At 44.3% G+C, this 15462-nt stretch overlaps 1 protein-coding gene across 3 annotated transcripts in view; it reads left to right on the top strand.

Moving 5' to 3' along the window:
• The window catches only part of CBX5 (chromobox 5), a 125225-nt gene that overhangs the window by 20727 nt on the left and 89036 nt on the right, over positions 1–15462 (top strand). The gene's annotated exons all lie outside the window — the stretch shown is intronic.

Raw genomic sequence — 15462 nt, 5'->3', positions numbered from 1 at the left:
GGGAGCTGGGACCAACTACTGTATAATTATGCGCTGTCCTGTTTTTATGGTGTGTAGGGGACTTTTTAAATTATTTATTTTTTTACTTCGTGTGAGAAAGTAGCCTCTTTCTAGCCTTGTTACCCCCACTTTTGGCCTGTTTGTGAGTGTATGTCAGGGTGTTTTCACTGTCTCACTGGGATCCTGCTTGCCAGGGCCCAGTGCTCATAGTGAAAACCCTATGTTTTCAGTATGTTTGTTATGTGTCACTGGGACCCTGCTAGTCAGAACCCCAGTGCTCATAAGTTTGTGGCCTATATGTGTGTGTTCCCTGTGTAGTGCCTAACTGTCTCACTGAGGCTCTCCTAATCAGAACCTCAGTGGTTATGCTCTCTCATTTCTTTCTAAATTGTCATTAACAGGCTAGTGACCAATTTTACCAATTTACATTGGCTTACTGGAACACCCTTATAATTCCCTAGTATATGGTACTGAGGTACCCAGGGTATTGGGGTTCCAGGAGATCCCTATGGGCTGCAGCATTTCTTTTGCCACCCATAGGGAGCTCTGACAATTCTTACACAGGCCTGCCACTGCAGCCTGAGTGAAATAACGACCACGTTATTTCACAGCCATTTTACACTGCACTTAAGTAACTTATAAGTCACCTATATGTCTAACCTTTACCTGGTAAAGGTTGGGTGCAAAGTTACTTAGTGTGAGGGCACCCTGGCACTAGCCAAGGTGCCCCCACATTGTTCAGAGCCAATTCCCTGAACTTTGTGAGTGCGGGGACACCATTACACGCGTGCACTACATATAGGTCACTACCTATATGTAGCTTCACAATGGTAACTCCGAATATGGCCATGTAACATGTCTATGATCATGGAATTGCCCCCTCTATGCCATCCTGGCATAGTTGGCACAATCCCATGATCCCAGTGGTCTGTAGCACAGACCCTGGTACTGCCAAACTGCCCTTCCTGGGGTTTCACTGCAGCTGCTGCTGCTGCCAACCCCTCAGACAGGCATCTGCCCTCCTGGGGTCCAGCCAGGCCTGGCCCAGGATGGCAGAACAAAGAACTTCCTCTGAGAGAGGGTGTGACACCCTCTCCCCTTGGAAAATGGTGTGAAGGCAGGGGAGGAGTAGCCTCCCCCAGCCTCTGGAAATGCTTTGTTGGGCACAGATGTGCCCAATTCTGCATAAGCCAGTCTACACCGGTTCAGGGGACCCCTTAGCCCTGCTCTGGCGCGAAACTGGACAAAGGAAAGGGGAGTGACCACTCCCCTGACCTGCACCTCCCCTGGGAGGTGTCCAGAGCTCCTCCAGTGTGCTCCAGACCTCTGCCATCTTGGAAACAGAGGTGCTGCTGGCACACTGAACTGCTCTGAGTGGCCAGTGCCACCAGGTGACGTCAGAGACTCCTTGTGATAGGCTCCTTCAGGTGTTGCTAGCCTATCCTCTCTCCTAAGTAGCCAAACCCTCTTTTCTGGCTATTTAGGGTCTCTGTCTCTGGGGAAACTTTAGATAACGAATGCAAGAGCTCATCCGAGTTCCTCTGCATCTCTCTCTTCACCTTCTGCCAAGGAATCGACTGCTGACCGCGCTGGAAGCCTGCAAACCTGCAACATAGTAGCAAAGACGACTACTGCAACTCTGTAACGCTGATCCTGCCGCCTTCTCAACTGTTTTCCTGCTTGTGCATGCTGTGGGGGTAGTCTGCCTCCTCTCTGCACCAGAAGCTCCGAAGAAATCTCCTGTGGGTCGACGGAATCTTCCCCCTGCAACCGCAGGCACCAAAAAGCTGCATTACCGGTCCCTTGGGTCTCCTCTCAGCACGACGAGCGAGGTCCCTCGAATCCAGCGACTCTGTCCAAGTGACCCCCACAGTCCAGTGACTCTTCAGTCCAAGTTTGGTGGAGGTAAGTCCTTGCCTCACCTCGCTGGGCTGCATTGCTGGGAACCGCGACTTTTGCAGCTACTCCAGCCCCTGTGCACTTCCGGCGGAAATCCTTAGTGCACAGCCAAGCCTGGGTCCACGGCACTCTAACCTGCATTGCACGACTTTCTAAGTTGGTCTCCGGCGACGTGGGACTCCTTTGTGCGACTTCGGGTGAGCACCGTTTCACGCATCCTCGTAGTGCCTGTTTCTGGCACTTCTCCGGGTGCTACCTGCTGCTGAGAGGGCTCCTTGTCTTGCTCGACGTCCCCTCTCTCTCCTGGTCCAATTTGTGACCTCCTGGTCCCTCCTGGGCCACAGCAGCGTCCAAAAACGCTAACTGCACGATTTGCAGCTAGCAAGGCTTGTTGGCGTTCTTTCGGCGGGAAAACACTTCTGCACGACTCTCCATGGCGAGAGGGATCCGTCCACCAAAGGGGAAGTCTCTAGCCCTTTTCGTTCCTGCAGAAACCTCAGCTTCTTCTGTCCAGTAGAAGCTTCTTTGCACCCGCAGCTGGCATTTCCTGGGCATTTGCCCATCTCCGACTTGCTTGTGACTTTTGGACTTGGTCCCCTTGTTCCACAGGTACCCTAGATTGGAAATCCACAGTTGTTGCATTGTTGGTTTGTGTCTTTCCTGCATTATTCCTCTAACACGACTTCTTTATCCTTAGGCGAACTTGAGTGCACTTTGCACTCACTTTTCAGGGTCTTGGGGAGGGTTATTTTTCTAACTCTCACTATTTTCTAATAGTCCCAGCGACCCTCTACAAGGTCACATAGGTTTGGGGTCCATTCGTGGTTCGCATTCCACTTTTGGAGTATATGGTTTGTGTTGCCCCTATCCCTATGTTTCCCCATTGCATCCTATTGTAACTATACATTGTTTGCACTGTTTTCTAAGACTATACTGCATATTTTTGCTATTGTGTATATATATCTTGTGTATATTTCCTATCCTCTCCCTGAGGGTACACTCTAAGATACTTTGGCATATTGTCATAAAAATAAAGTACCTTTATTTTTAGTATAACTGTGTATTGTGTTTTCTTATGATATTGTGCATATGACACTAAGTGGTACTGTAGTAGCTTCACACGTCTCCTAGTTCAGCCTAAGCTGCTCTGCTAAGCTACCATTATCTATCAGCCTAAGCTGCTAGACACCCTATACACTAATAAGGGATAACTGGGCCTGGTGCAAGGTGCAAGTACCCCTTGGTACTCACTACAAGCCAGTCCAGCCTCCTACACTTCGTTTTCAGCTCGTGTCCAGGGAAGCTTCACTTTTAGTAAAATCTGCTTCTTACAAAGTTACCAAGCTTCGAGGTGTAATGTTTCATGAAGTACATTGGTGTAAAAAGTGACATTTACACACACAACTCTTAATCGCCTGGTCAAATCACGGTAGTTTCCTAGTTGACTTGGTATTTTTTGCAGACACCTCATTTTCAAAGGCCAGCTTTGTGTCTAAAAAGGACATTTTTTTCAGCAGTGTCTCCTAAGGACACATTGACAATGTATCATGCATGTAATGGCTATGTTTACAGTAGTTGGTCGTCCTGTTTTGTTTTCCTATGTCGTAGATGTAGGAGACTAACATTTTACATTATAGTGTGCTTTTTGAGCTCCCCATTTTAATTTGCCCTTGGTCGCCATCTTTTAGCAGATGGACGAACGGAGCGGACTGCTGAAACCCCGATTTTATCTTTTGCAAAATGGTACTGAAGAAAGGTCGGTCATCAACACATCCATCACACCCCTTCAGCCTCTGCTGCAGCACATAGAAGTGAATACACACATAGATCCTTCACGGCTGAGTGGAACCACCTAACAAATGAACAGCTGCTGTAAACTTGAGCAGATTTTAATTATGGTAGCAAAATTCCCGAATTATGCGTTACAAGAAAATTGTGACATTTTGGCACCTGAAGCAGGAACTAAACATCAGGTTAAAAAAGTATTATATATTGTTTGTGGGCTGTGCTTGACTTGTAGCTGACTCTGCCCATCTTGATCAGCAGTTCAGAGGTACCACAAAGTGTTATTTCACTGTTGAACATCTACCCCAGGAACACACTCGCATGAGAACAACATAAAAAGTTTATCCATGAAGTGAACATTCCATCAAAGGAAGACACTAGGCAGTTTTAACGCTCATGTGGGCCATCTATCATCTAGTTCATCTTTCGTAAATCTATTTGGTAATGTGTTTGAAAGGGAAAACCTGATGTTCTTGCTCTCATGAATGTAGATAAATAGATCCGTGTCTATGTAAAGCACAACGAGCAAAGCGGGTCATAGAATGAAGACGATGTAGTTATCCTTCAGGCTAAGAAGTCCTCTGAAAAGCAACACTACACAAATGCAGTATTCTAAATGCCTCTTAACTTAATTACATGCTAAAAGTTGTAGTTTCTGCGTACTTAGACATCTCAATCACTCCAACATTTTTAGATTTGGCACAAAGCTTTTGGCTTCTTTATCAAGACAGTCCTCCGGATGTAGATTGGCTTTATGGAATCACCTCACCCCACAGGCAGCCTTTCTCTCTGGATATCTGCCTTTGAGAAGGGACCTACTTTAAGGCAGTGGAAAAAAAACGGCGTTTCACTTCCTTCAGTCTTGGTGAGAGGTCAGTTGACCTTTCTTTGGGTTAGCACTTTTTTGGTTGTTCTGGCTGCACAGCAAAGGTCATCCGAGGTCTGGCTGCTTTTTAGGTCCAGTCTTCTAGGCAACACATGTGCTGTCTGATGTGAGCCAGATTGTGGCTTACCAAGAACATAGAAGTTCTTGACGCCTGTCCCTTGCTGACCATTGGATGACTTTCCTGTTACTCATTTGCTTGCTTCTTATTTGTATCCCAGTTTGTTAATCTTGTGTTGTTCCTCCTATGGAGCATTGACTCCACTATTTCTTTGATGGCCTGGTGTCTCTTCTTCTATGGCTTGCTTTACAAGCACTGGTTTTTATTTTGTGTTCAGCACTCCATGAGAGTGCATTTTTTTTTTCTCCCACCTCATATTTCATATTTCTTTCCCCTTGTACTTGTGTTGCGTTCTGTGCTTCTCCCGCCCTACCCTCATGCTTCTTTCTATTGCCTCCCAGCACCATCCATGTTCCTTCTCCAGTCTGCGCCCTCTTTCTTTCTCTCTGTTGTTCCTTTCTTCACTTGCGAACTGTTACTTCCCCGTCTGTCATGCCTTCTCTGTGTTGCTTACGCCTCCCTTCAGCCCTCCTGTGATGGTTTTGGCCCCCTTTCCACACTCCTGTGTTGCTTCTGTTTTTTCCTATCCTCCCCCATTGCTTCCGTCCCGCTAGCGTTTCAGCTTTTTAGTTTCTTTTTGGTCACCGATCCAACTTGGATCGGTAACTAAAAAGAAAAAAATCCCTGCATCATTTTGTAGGCGTATGGTGCATGTACCCACAAAATGAAATGGACGGCTGGATTGAAGGTGTTTTTTTTTTTTTTTCCTTCTCTATAGCCACGTGTGGCTAAAAACATTTGGCAAAGCCAATAGTGCACAAAGGCTCGACCTAATGCTTGAGTACATAACAAATGCAATCAACCTATTGAAGGGAGGTGGTCAACCTAAACAGTGGGTTCTGTGCTTATGAAAGATTTTAGATCAGGACAGATAGTGCATTTGTTTTAAATGTATAGTGACTCACTAACAGACATTGACTGCCAGTGCTCTTTGTCCTAGTGCTCTTTGTCCTAGTGCTCTATGTGCCTTCAGCTCCACATGCTTCCAAAGGTGAGCTGGCTACGTAAAGAGGCTTGTTTTAACGTTTATAGTGACAGGCCTATGTCCAGCTTTAGATTTTGGTAGTAACAGAGGATCCTTTTATTTTCCAAAGTGCTTAAAATGGAGAATCACCCCACAGTGGAATTTTCTCACCATACTTATCCTGAAGGAAATTCTACTTGTGGATTCTCTTACAGTGGGCTCTTAAAGATATCATGTTTTTAACTCGCATTGGAGGATTCTTCATTACATTGCATTTCTAAATCAAGTTCCTAGACTGCTGAATCTTAAGTGAACTAAAATAGTATCTGTGATAAACTATCCATCCTTTCCTAGTTCTTACAGGGCAGAAAACTCCTGACATCCTCTCTCCAGTCTTTGCTTTTCTGTTCACACTCTTATTTTGTAATCTACATCCTCTCCACTTTTGCTTTCTTCCCTTCTTCCTTCACTTCTCGCGGTTTTACTTTTTTGTTTTCACATTCCAACCTCCTTTCCACACAGTTTCATTGCTCTGTTTTCCCCATCTCTTCACTACCCCTTCCTTCCTTCTCCTGCGTCCAACTCTTTTGTTCTTCTTTCCTCCCTCCTCTGCTAGTTTTTCTTTCTTCTATGGTATTTCCCTCCACCTTGATATGTGTCTTTCTCTTAACTTCTTGTTTTGTCTATTCTTGTTTTCTCACATCTGTCTTGCTCCTCCTTTTTGTCCTCAAACTCTAATATAATCATGCTTACTAAAGGTAAATGCTTGATAGATTTGGGTGCAAAGTTTTGATTAGGGAATGGATGCATCAGAATAATCCTTGGCGGGTACTTGTGTGCTTACACTTCGTCATGTCTAAAAGATCATGTCTTCAAAGAGACAGTATGTGTGAGGGGAATCTTGGGCAGGGCTTTACAGGGAGCAGAACAATATTTGATGGAAGGCAGCATTTTGAAGGAGAGAGATCTGACGCAAATCCTTATCTCCCTTTTTAGTGTTGACATACACAATTGGCAGAGGAGAGGGTGACCTGAATGAGCAGCAACATGACTGAGATCCTCACTCCTACATAACAGGAGAATAAATACATAAGTAAAACAGCATCCATGAGTAACTGTGTTTATCAGCCCTGCTTAGACTGGCAACAAGAGCTTATTGCAAAAACGTTAGTACCCTCAAAAGTATGTTGTTGCCATAGATGCCACTGCTATGGAAGCTTTACTTCAGTGCACTGGGCATCATAATCACATTCACACAGTTTAAGCCCAGGGGAGAGCGAGCTGGGTACCGTTGAAAGGCACAAAGAAATACAGACCAGTGAATATGAAGAAATCTGAGTATGATTCAGGCTCAAAGGGAGTGTTGGATGCCCCAGCACTAAAAGATCAGTGGATCAAGTGCTGTTGCATTCCTGGTGTACCTGTAATACATTTGTGATCTTACACTCACTGTCACAGGCTCGTGTGCTTACTTTGGGAGTCTGACTTAATTCACAGCAGTTAGTCAGTAATCTGGAACTCTACCCATCGTCCATGGAACACTGAAGTTCCTTTGGAGCAGGTTTCAGTAAAGGTGGGCCGGCCACTCAGCGCACCACGTCAGCTCTAATTTAGCTACCACATGCCAGTCCATCCTCCTTGCCATCAACTGTGAGAAATTGGGCTATTAGGTGCGAAGGATGTGAGTCCTTCACAAGTAATAGGTACACAATTGTCTCTTTACTCTGAATAGAGTACCGCATGGTAGCACTTGAGTCTCTGGGTAGCGAAGCAGAGTAGTCCAAGGCATACTTTAAGAAAGAAGTGTGGTCTCGTAATCCCAATTTGCAGGCACACAAATACAATCTTTTAAAAGGGCATAGGTATATTTAGTACACATAACTACTATATTCTATGCACTACATTCCAAATATTAGCATCAGTTAGAGGGAAGTACATGTGATGACACCCTCATATCACATCACATTACAACTTTAGTGGGCCCTAAACCCCATAACCACAATACACACACATATCAGATGGAACATTACACAATGTGAGGATGTCATTTTATATAAGGCAAGCCTGATGGTTTTGTCAGGTGGTCACAACATGAATAGAATGGTGTTACTCATTTTTTTGCCCTAAGCTGCGCCCCAGCACCATCTGCAATTAACAGTTAATACTTTTCACCCCCCTCCTAAAAATGCTTGGGGAATGTACAAGTTTCCCAACAATATTCCAGAAGTTGAGTTAGAATAGTAAATAAGCCTTCTGGAAAGTGCCCTTTCCCCATATATTCTGGGACTGGAGTTAGTATAGTAAACATGACGTTCCAGTGTCTACATAATTGGAGCCTCACCACAAGTTAAATGTTAGTGCTGACCACTATGCACTATCTCTATTACAGGCTTGAGCACACTGGACTGGCTTGACTGATGCCTCACCACAAGAAGGCAGGTTTGAGCATGCAGCACTACCCAGTATTCCCTGAGCACACTTCTCTACTCAGTTGCAGAGTCATCTAAGTAAACATAAGTCATATCAAGAGAACTGTAAGACAATAGTTGGTACACAGTTGGTACTAATTAAAAGACCACAAAGCTGGCATAGAAGGACCTGCTCTTGCCTGGATCATATCCTACCTTCAAAAGAGAACAGATGTCATCTACTCTCCCCCCTTTCTCGTCCAAACCCTAATTCACAAAAACAGGGGTCCCTCAAGGATCAATCACCTCACCTAGGCTTTTCAGCATTTACCTGATTTCATTACCAGAATTGATCAATTAATTTAAACTCCCATTTAACAACTGTGGAGATGACACACAAATACTCCTTAAATTGGAATGCTCCAAAGACATTGGAAACTCACAAATCTTCAGTTGGCTCAGTCTTTGATCAGTAGATTACTTGGAGCCATCTCAAACTGAATGTTTCTAAAACGGAAATACTCTTGTGTAGTGACTGGATACATTTTGACCCACTGTGTGCCTGGTCGGATATTCTGGGACCACCACCTCAAGTATCTAAGTTATAAACCTTGGAATTACCATGGACTCCCAAGTTAACAGTGAATGCCCAAGTGGACAAATTAGCATGCTCAAGCTTCATCACCTTAAACTCTGTGACTCACCTTCCCCCACATCGACTTTCCATGCATGGTCCACGCTACTATCTCACTTGAACTATCTAAGATAGATTATGCCAAGGGCCCATCATCTCTATCTAATTTGAAGAAACGACAACGCACTCAGAACTCAGTTGCCAGCCTGCTACTACATGTAAAGCCACAAGCCCACATCTCCCCTCCCAAGAAGGCACTACGGTGGTTACTGGTTACCAGAAGATCACCTTCAAGCTGCTTTATATCACCCACAAAGAAATACATGGAACAGGACCGCTTTTCATCAGGAATAAAATCACCAAACGCATTCAATAAAGAAGCCTCTGCTCAAGTTTGGCACCACGCCTTAAAACACCACCATACAAGAATGACTTTAGGTGGTACATCCTTCTGTGTTTAAGTGGCCAATCTATGGAATTTATTACTCCAAAATATGATCCATGGATAACTATCTTGTCTTCAGAAAAGTACTTGGCTCTCTCCTTCATAACCACCATATCCAAACAGCAATGAACTGCATATGCGTGTTGTTAAATATTTATAATCTGTGTATATATATTTAGATATGTGCATTTCTTTACAAAATGTGTATAATTACTATTTCATAATAATAAAATATGTGCATACTCTTTAAGCCTGTTTAATGAACATATATTTACTCATGGTTAAATGTACATTTGTGCATTTTTGTATATACAAGTATGTATGCATATACATGTGTATATTATTCTATGCTTAACTTGTTCATAGGTCATTGCATAGTTCCTAGATCGGTTGTTAGATTAGATACTTATGAATCCCTGCTTTCATTTTAGCTATCACAATGAACAAATACTATCTTAACTATTTTATCAGCAAGCATTTCTCTACTGAAGAACGAGGAAAGATAAAATAAAGGATACCTGATTCACTTCTCCTAGAGGTATGGGGTGGCTTGGTCAGGAAAAGGGCAGCACAATGACCTGACCAACCTGATCAAGAGGGAGCCGTAATCTGCAGGTTCAGCTCTGATACGAGCTGTGAAAATAATCAACAGAACTCTGTCATACTTTGCTGCAATAAGATGGTACTCTGAGGGGCCAAGGTGGAGGGGAGCGGTGCAGGTGAGAAAATGTATATCAGTTGTGATAAACATTTTCAGTTGGGTTCTGGTAATCCTCCACTCGGCAGGCCTCAAGTGCAAAACATTTTACCAGATCTGTAAGGCTAGTGAGTTAAATAATATACTCAACCTAACTGTAAGGTACTTGACCCCTAAACGTGTCCTAAATTGTGATCCTAGCCGCATTTATTTCACTGCTCAGAATGCCTGCTATTCATAAAACTCTTAATTTATTAGCCGAAACATTTGCTCCATGTAGCATATAAATGTACCCCACTTACTTGGTACAGATCACGCCTGACTTGCCTTTTAGTTCGTGAATAGCATTGTCATCTGGGTGGGGAAGGAATGAATCATTTAATATTTAAACGCTCACTTAAAAAAAAAAAAACATATATATATATATATATATATATATATATATATATATATATACTTTCCTCCTACGATACAGGAGGACGTCACTCCACGAGCATTGGACAGTTATTGATTTATTCACACACTGGAACGCGTTTCGGCGTCACCGCCTTTGTCAAGGCGTTCCTGTGTGTGAATAAATCAATCACTGTCCAATGCTCGTGGAGTGCCGTCCTTCTGTATCGTAGGAGGAAAGTGTTTTTTATATTAGCCGTGGTGGCGCGCATCAGAAGATTGGCACCTTTGATGTTACGGTGCGGGAAGGATACGCCGACTTGAAGTGTTTTTTTTTTTTAATACATCTCCACACAAACATTCATTTTCCTTAAAGCATGATGTGGTAGCGCACTATCGTTAACAGGCAAACATTTTCTGACAATCTTTCTCGTTGGCATGCAGTTTTACTGTGACTGCTGCTCCACGAAGTACAGGCACTGCTCCAAAAAGAAGCTATTAAACCTGTCCCTCCACACCAGCGGAGTTAAGGAATAAACTCCCTCTGCTTTCTAATGTCCAAGAAATACAGGGCTTCCTGATACTTGATCTCCGAATGCTCATTCAGTACACTTCAAGATGACACCCCTCCATTACTTATTCTGGTGCTCTTCGTCTGGGACCACGTCGCAACTCGATCTCAAGGACGCCTGCTGCCAGATCCAACCAGCTCCCCACCATTTCCTGATGTTCATGGTTAATTGGAGCACATTATCAAAACACCCGATTTTAAGATCCCCGTGTTTGTATTAAATCCTTTAAAAAATAAATAAAAAAACACACAAGCGGCTATTTACTTTTGTGCTTCCAGCACAGGCCTTGCTAGATGGTTCGTCATATACATAAAATTTGTTATGCCCAAAACAAAAGCATACTCTACAGTGTAGCTAGGGCACATTCTACACTTAACAATCCAGTTGCTGGGACATGGTCTACTTTCCGTACAGTCTCTAAGCATTGCTAAGTAGACATTATGCCAGGCAAGCTCATGTTGGACAAAGAATAATTAAATCTTTGGTTCAGACGTTGTCTTTTGCTGCTCGCAAACCACTGCTTTAGGGAAATGGGTCCTACTTTACAGTCTTTGTACATCATGTGATCTATAGCAGTCTTACCGAGCACATACTGCAAATAGAAAACGTTACTCATAATGGTCAGTTTGTAGCGTTTTAGTTTCATATGCATCATTCTACTCCCCTGAAGTGAGGTCATTGGTAAAACGTCCAATCACTATATTTCTTAATAATAAATAGTCTAATATTTATTGCTACGCATCTCTGCACATACCGTTGGATAAAAGCACATTCGAGGTGGAATATGTTTTGGTGCAGTGTGGTTTTTTGGAGAAGGTGTGACTGGTGACCTTGAACACTTATTTCTATGTAACATCTTAACATCTATGCCCAAGTCCGGGTAGCAAGTGTGTGCACAGCATTGGAATCTACAGCACTACACAGTGCAAAGATTGTTTACAGTTAAGTAATATATTTCAAAGGTCCATTGCTCTAATTAAAATATTACTAAAGCTAAACTTTGCAGGCCGCGATCAGTCAACTTTTGTATTTGAAAGTCCACTCAATGGTCCTTCAAAATGACACCCCTACAAAAGTATAATTAATAAGGTATGAAGTCCAGTGTCTTATACAAGTATCACTAGCTTCCCACCAGCCAAAGAGCACCCAGGAGAGTACGCATTAGGATTGACCACTGCCAGTATTGTATTCTGTCAACCTGGGACATTTTTAAATTATAAAACCGATACTGCATTTTTATTTAATCCCAGCATTTTCCCCTCAGATAATGAAATTACTGTGCAGTCTAGAAATAAAATCACTAGAAATAGCTATCAATATGAGTAATTATAGGAAGCTGGCCTGGTCTGTGGTGGGTACCTATGGTATTTACACCTGATACCAGGTCCAGATATCCCCTCTTAATGAAGTATAGGCAGTGTCTAAAAGCCAGGCTCTCTACAGGTAGCTGTTGATGAGCAGCCAAGCTTATCTAGGAGTCATGCAAAGCTCATGCAGAATCACTGTAGTCACAAAGCACTTACTTACACACATGAAAGAAATTATTTAGTTGTACAAAAAAAAGAGGTACTTTATTTTTGGAACAAATCACCACAAAGTACTAGAAAGGTAATCCATCCTTAGGAGGTAATACACTAAATATACACAAGTAATCAGAGACTGACATAGGAATGGTTTAAAAACAGTAGAAATAACAATAATGAATAGTGACCCTAAGGGAGCACAAATCATATACTAAAAAAATGGAATGCAAACAAGGTACCCCCACCTAGGTAAGTAAAATGTGTAGAGGGTACCCCCGCGACCAGGAATGCAGGAGTAAAACGCTGGATTTTCCCCAAACCACCCAAAAGGAGGAAAAGAAGAAAAGGAAGATACACAGACAAACCTGCAAAAAAACCAATGGGGGATTCCTGAAGCAAGAAGACCCGTGGAGAGAGGAGACCAAGTCCAAGAGTCTCACTGGAGTCCAGGAGGAGTACGAGCTACTACCACCCAGCTGTGGATGCAGGAATTGGTTGGTGATGAACAGGTCAGCACTGCAGTCCTGGAGCCAGAGAAGAGTTCCTGATGTATGCAGATGAAGCCCCATGCTGTAAGGAAGATTGCAGATGGGTGTTGGTGCAGAAATTCCACCAACAAGCTTGGCAAAGGCAAACTCGCAGTTGGTGGAAAAGAGGTGCTGCCGGGGACCAGCAAGTCCCAGAAGGACTCAACCCAGGGGGGGGGGGGGTCACAGGGGACCCTCAGCGTCGCAGAGTCTCCACAGGAGCAGAGGCAGCACCCACAGGAGTCCCATAGGACCGACACACAGGAGTCGCAGAAGAAGCCCACGAAGCACTACAAAAGAGGATTCCACGCTACAGGAAAACCACGCACGAGGCTTTGCAGGATGGAATGCTGGGGGCTGGAGGTACACTTTGCTTGAAGTTCCCTTGGAGGAGAAGCAGACAAGGCTTTGCAGCTGCAAGAGACTCTGTGCACAGGGGTACTGTCCTGCATGGGAAGGCAAAGGCTTACCTCCACCAAAGTTGGACAGCTGGCTGAGAGGACCAAGAGGACTACTCCGGGCCACTACCTGTGATGCAGGATCTATGCAGTTCAAGATGAGGAGATCCACACGGGCGTCCTTGCTTGTTGTAGGTGCCTGTGGTTGCAGGGGAGTGACTCCTTCACTCCAGGGGAGATTCCTTTTTCTTGTGCAGGCTGAAGAGTTGCAGTCCTCTGAGGATGCACGGCGAGGGAATAGTTGCAAAGCTGGCAGGAGCCCTGGAAACAGTGTTACTGAAGCGGCCTTTCTTCTTGGACGCAGCTTGTCTGGTCCTGGATGTTCTAGTCGCAGTTCCGGAGGCCAGAAGTCTAGGCAGAGGAGTCCTGCTGGAATCTTACAAGCCGAATCTGAGGACCCACCCAAGAGAGAGACCCTAAATAGCCCTGAAAGGGGGATTGGTAACCTTACCAGGTAAGCATCTTTCAAGAGTGGGCTCTGATGTCACCTGCCTGGCCACTTGGATGCTCCCATAGTTCCCTGCCAACCTTGGAAACAAAATGGCAGAACCCAGGGACCCTCTGATGGAGCTCTGCGCTCCACCCCTGGGGTGGTGATGGATAGGGGAGTGGTCACTCCCCTTTCCATTGTTCAGTTTCACGCCAGAGCAGGGACTGGGGGTCCCTGAACCAATGTGAACTTGTTTATGCACGGAGAGCACTAAATGTGCCCTTCAAAGCAAACCAGTGGCTTTGGGAGGCTACCCCACCCAAGCCAGTCACACCTGCTTCCAAAGGGACAGGGTGTTAGCTCCCTTTACCAAAGGAAATCATTTGTTCTGCCTTCTTGGGCTTGATGAGATCAAGCAGCAGGGGAACAAGAACCTGTCTTAGAGGTGGCGGCAGCTGAGCCGGCCAGAAAACCCTGTAAGACTGGTGGTAGCAATGCTGGGGGTTCTCCTAAGGGGCCCACAGAAAGCATGGAATCATACTTCCAATACTTGCAACAAGATTGGTGTATGATTCTGACATGTTTGATACTAAACATGCCCAGGTTCGGAGTTACCATTATGTAGCTGGACATAGGTAGTGATCTGTATCCAGTACACACGTAAAATGGCGTCCCTGCACTCACAAAATCGAGGAAAATTGATCTGGGGTTTTGGGGGGGGGGGCCACCTCTGCTAGTTCAGGGGTGCCCTCACACACAGGTACTTGCACCCTGCCTCCTGGGCTGAGAGGGCCTACCATAGGGGGATTTATAGTGTCCTGGTGTAGTGGTCCGTAGTGCAAACAGGTGCATGCACCCGCTTCACGCAGGCGGCAATGGCAGACCTGCAGAACCCTTTGCATGGGCTCCCTGTGGGTGGCATAATAACTGCTGAAGCCAGTTGGGATCCCCTGGAACCACAATGCCCTAGGCACCAAATACTAGGGGGGACCAATATGCCAGTTTGAAGAAAAAGGTACAATTTAGAGAAGAGAGCAAAACTACTGGGGTCCTGGTTGGCAGGAACCCAGTAGACACATTCAAACTTACCGACAGGCAAAAAATGGGGTAACCATGCCAAGAAAGAGGGTACTTTCATACAGTGATAAGTTTCTGCAATAATATTTACACTTTAAGATTTAACTTCCACAGGTAGGTGATAGAATCCTTGAGCACACCCTAATCCTTGGGTACAAATGCCCCCTTTAAATAATGTATATCTTATGGTCGTGCTTTCCATTTATCGTTTGACTTGTTTTTTCAAATCAACCCGTTAGTGTATCGAAGCTAATTAAAAAGAAACCTTCTAATTTGTAACCCAGTTGTGAGCCCATTTTCTTGGATCCTTACGACTTATTTTTAACAAGAAGATACAGCAAGTATTGTTTCAGGATAACCATATCAAATATACAATCAATGGATATTCTGTTTTCATGTATGGCAGCACAATGAGCCATAAGCCACTTAACCCACTCTCCAAAATTGGGATATAATTTATGAATTGCCATTTGATATTGAGTTGTTGCCTATCTGCATGTCTCTTGTTGAGGAGAGACTATCTGTCCTACCCCGGCTGGCTCACGAGGGCCTAGAAGTCTGTTCTAGGAGTCTAAACCTGAACTTTTCTTTACAGCTAAGTCCTGGTTGACTTGAGAGACAGTTGCATTCAGTTAAGTCTGCATTC

The sequence above is a fragment of the Pleurodeles waltl genome, chromosome 4_2 (assembly GCF_031143425.1).
Source record: "Pleurodeles waltl isolate 20211129_DDA chromosome 4_2, aPleWal1.hap1.20221129, whole genome shotgun sequence".
Lineage (NCBI taxonomy): Eukaryota > Metazoa > Chordata > Amphibia > Caudata > Salamandridae > Pleurodeles > Pleurodeles waltl.
Note: the sequence above shows the minus strand (reverse complement) of the source record. Positions and strands in the feature narration are given on the sequence as shown.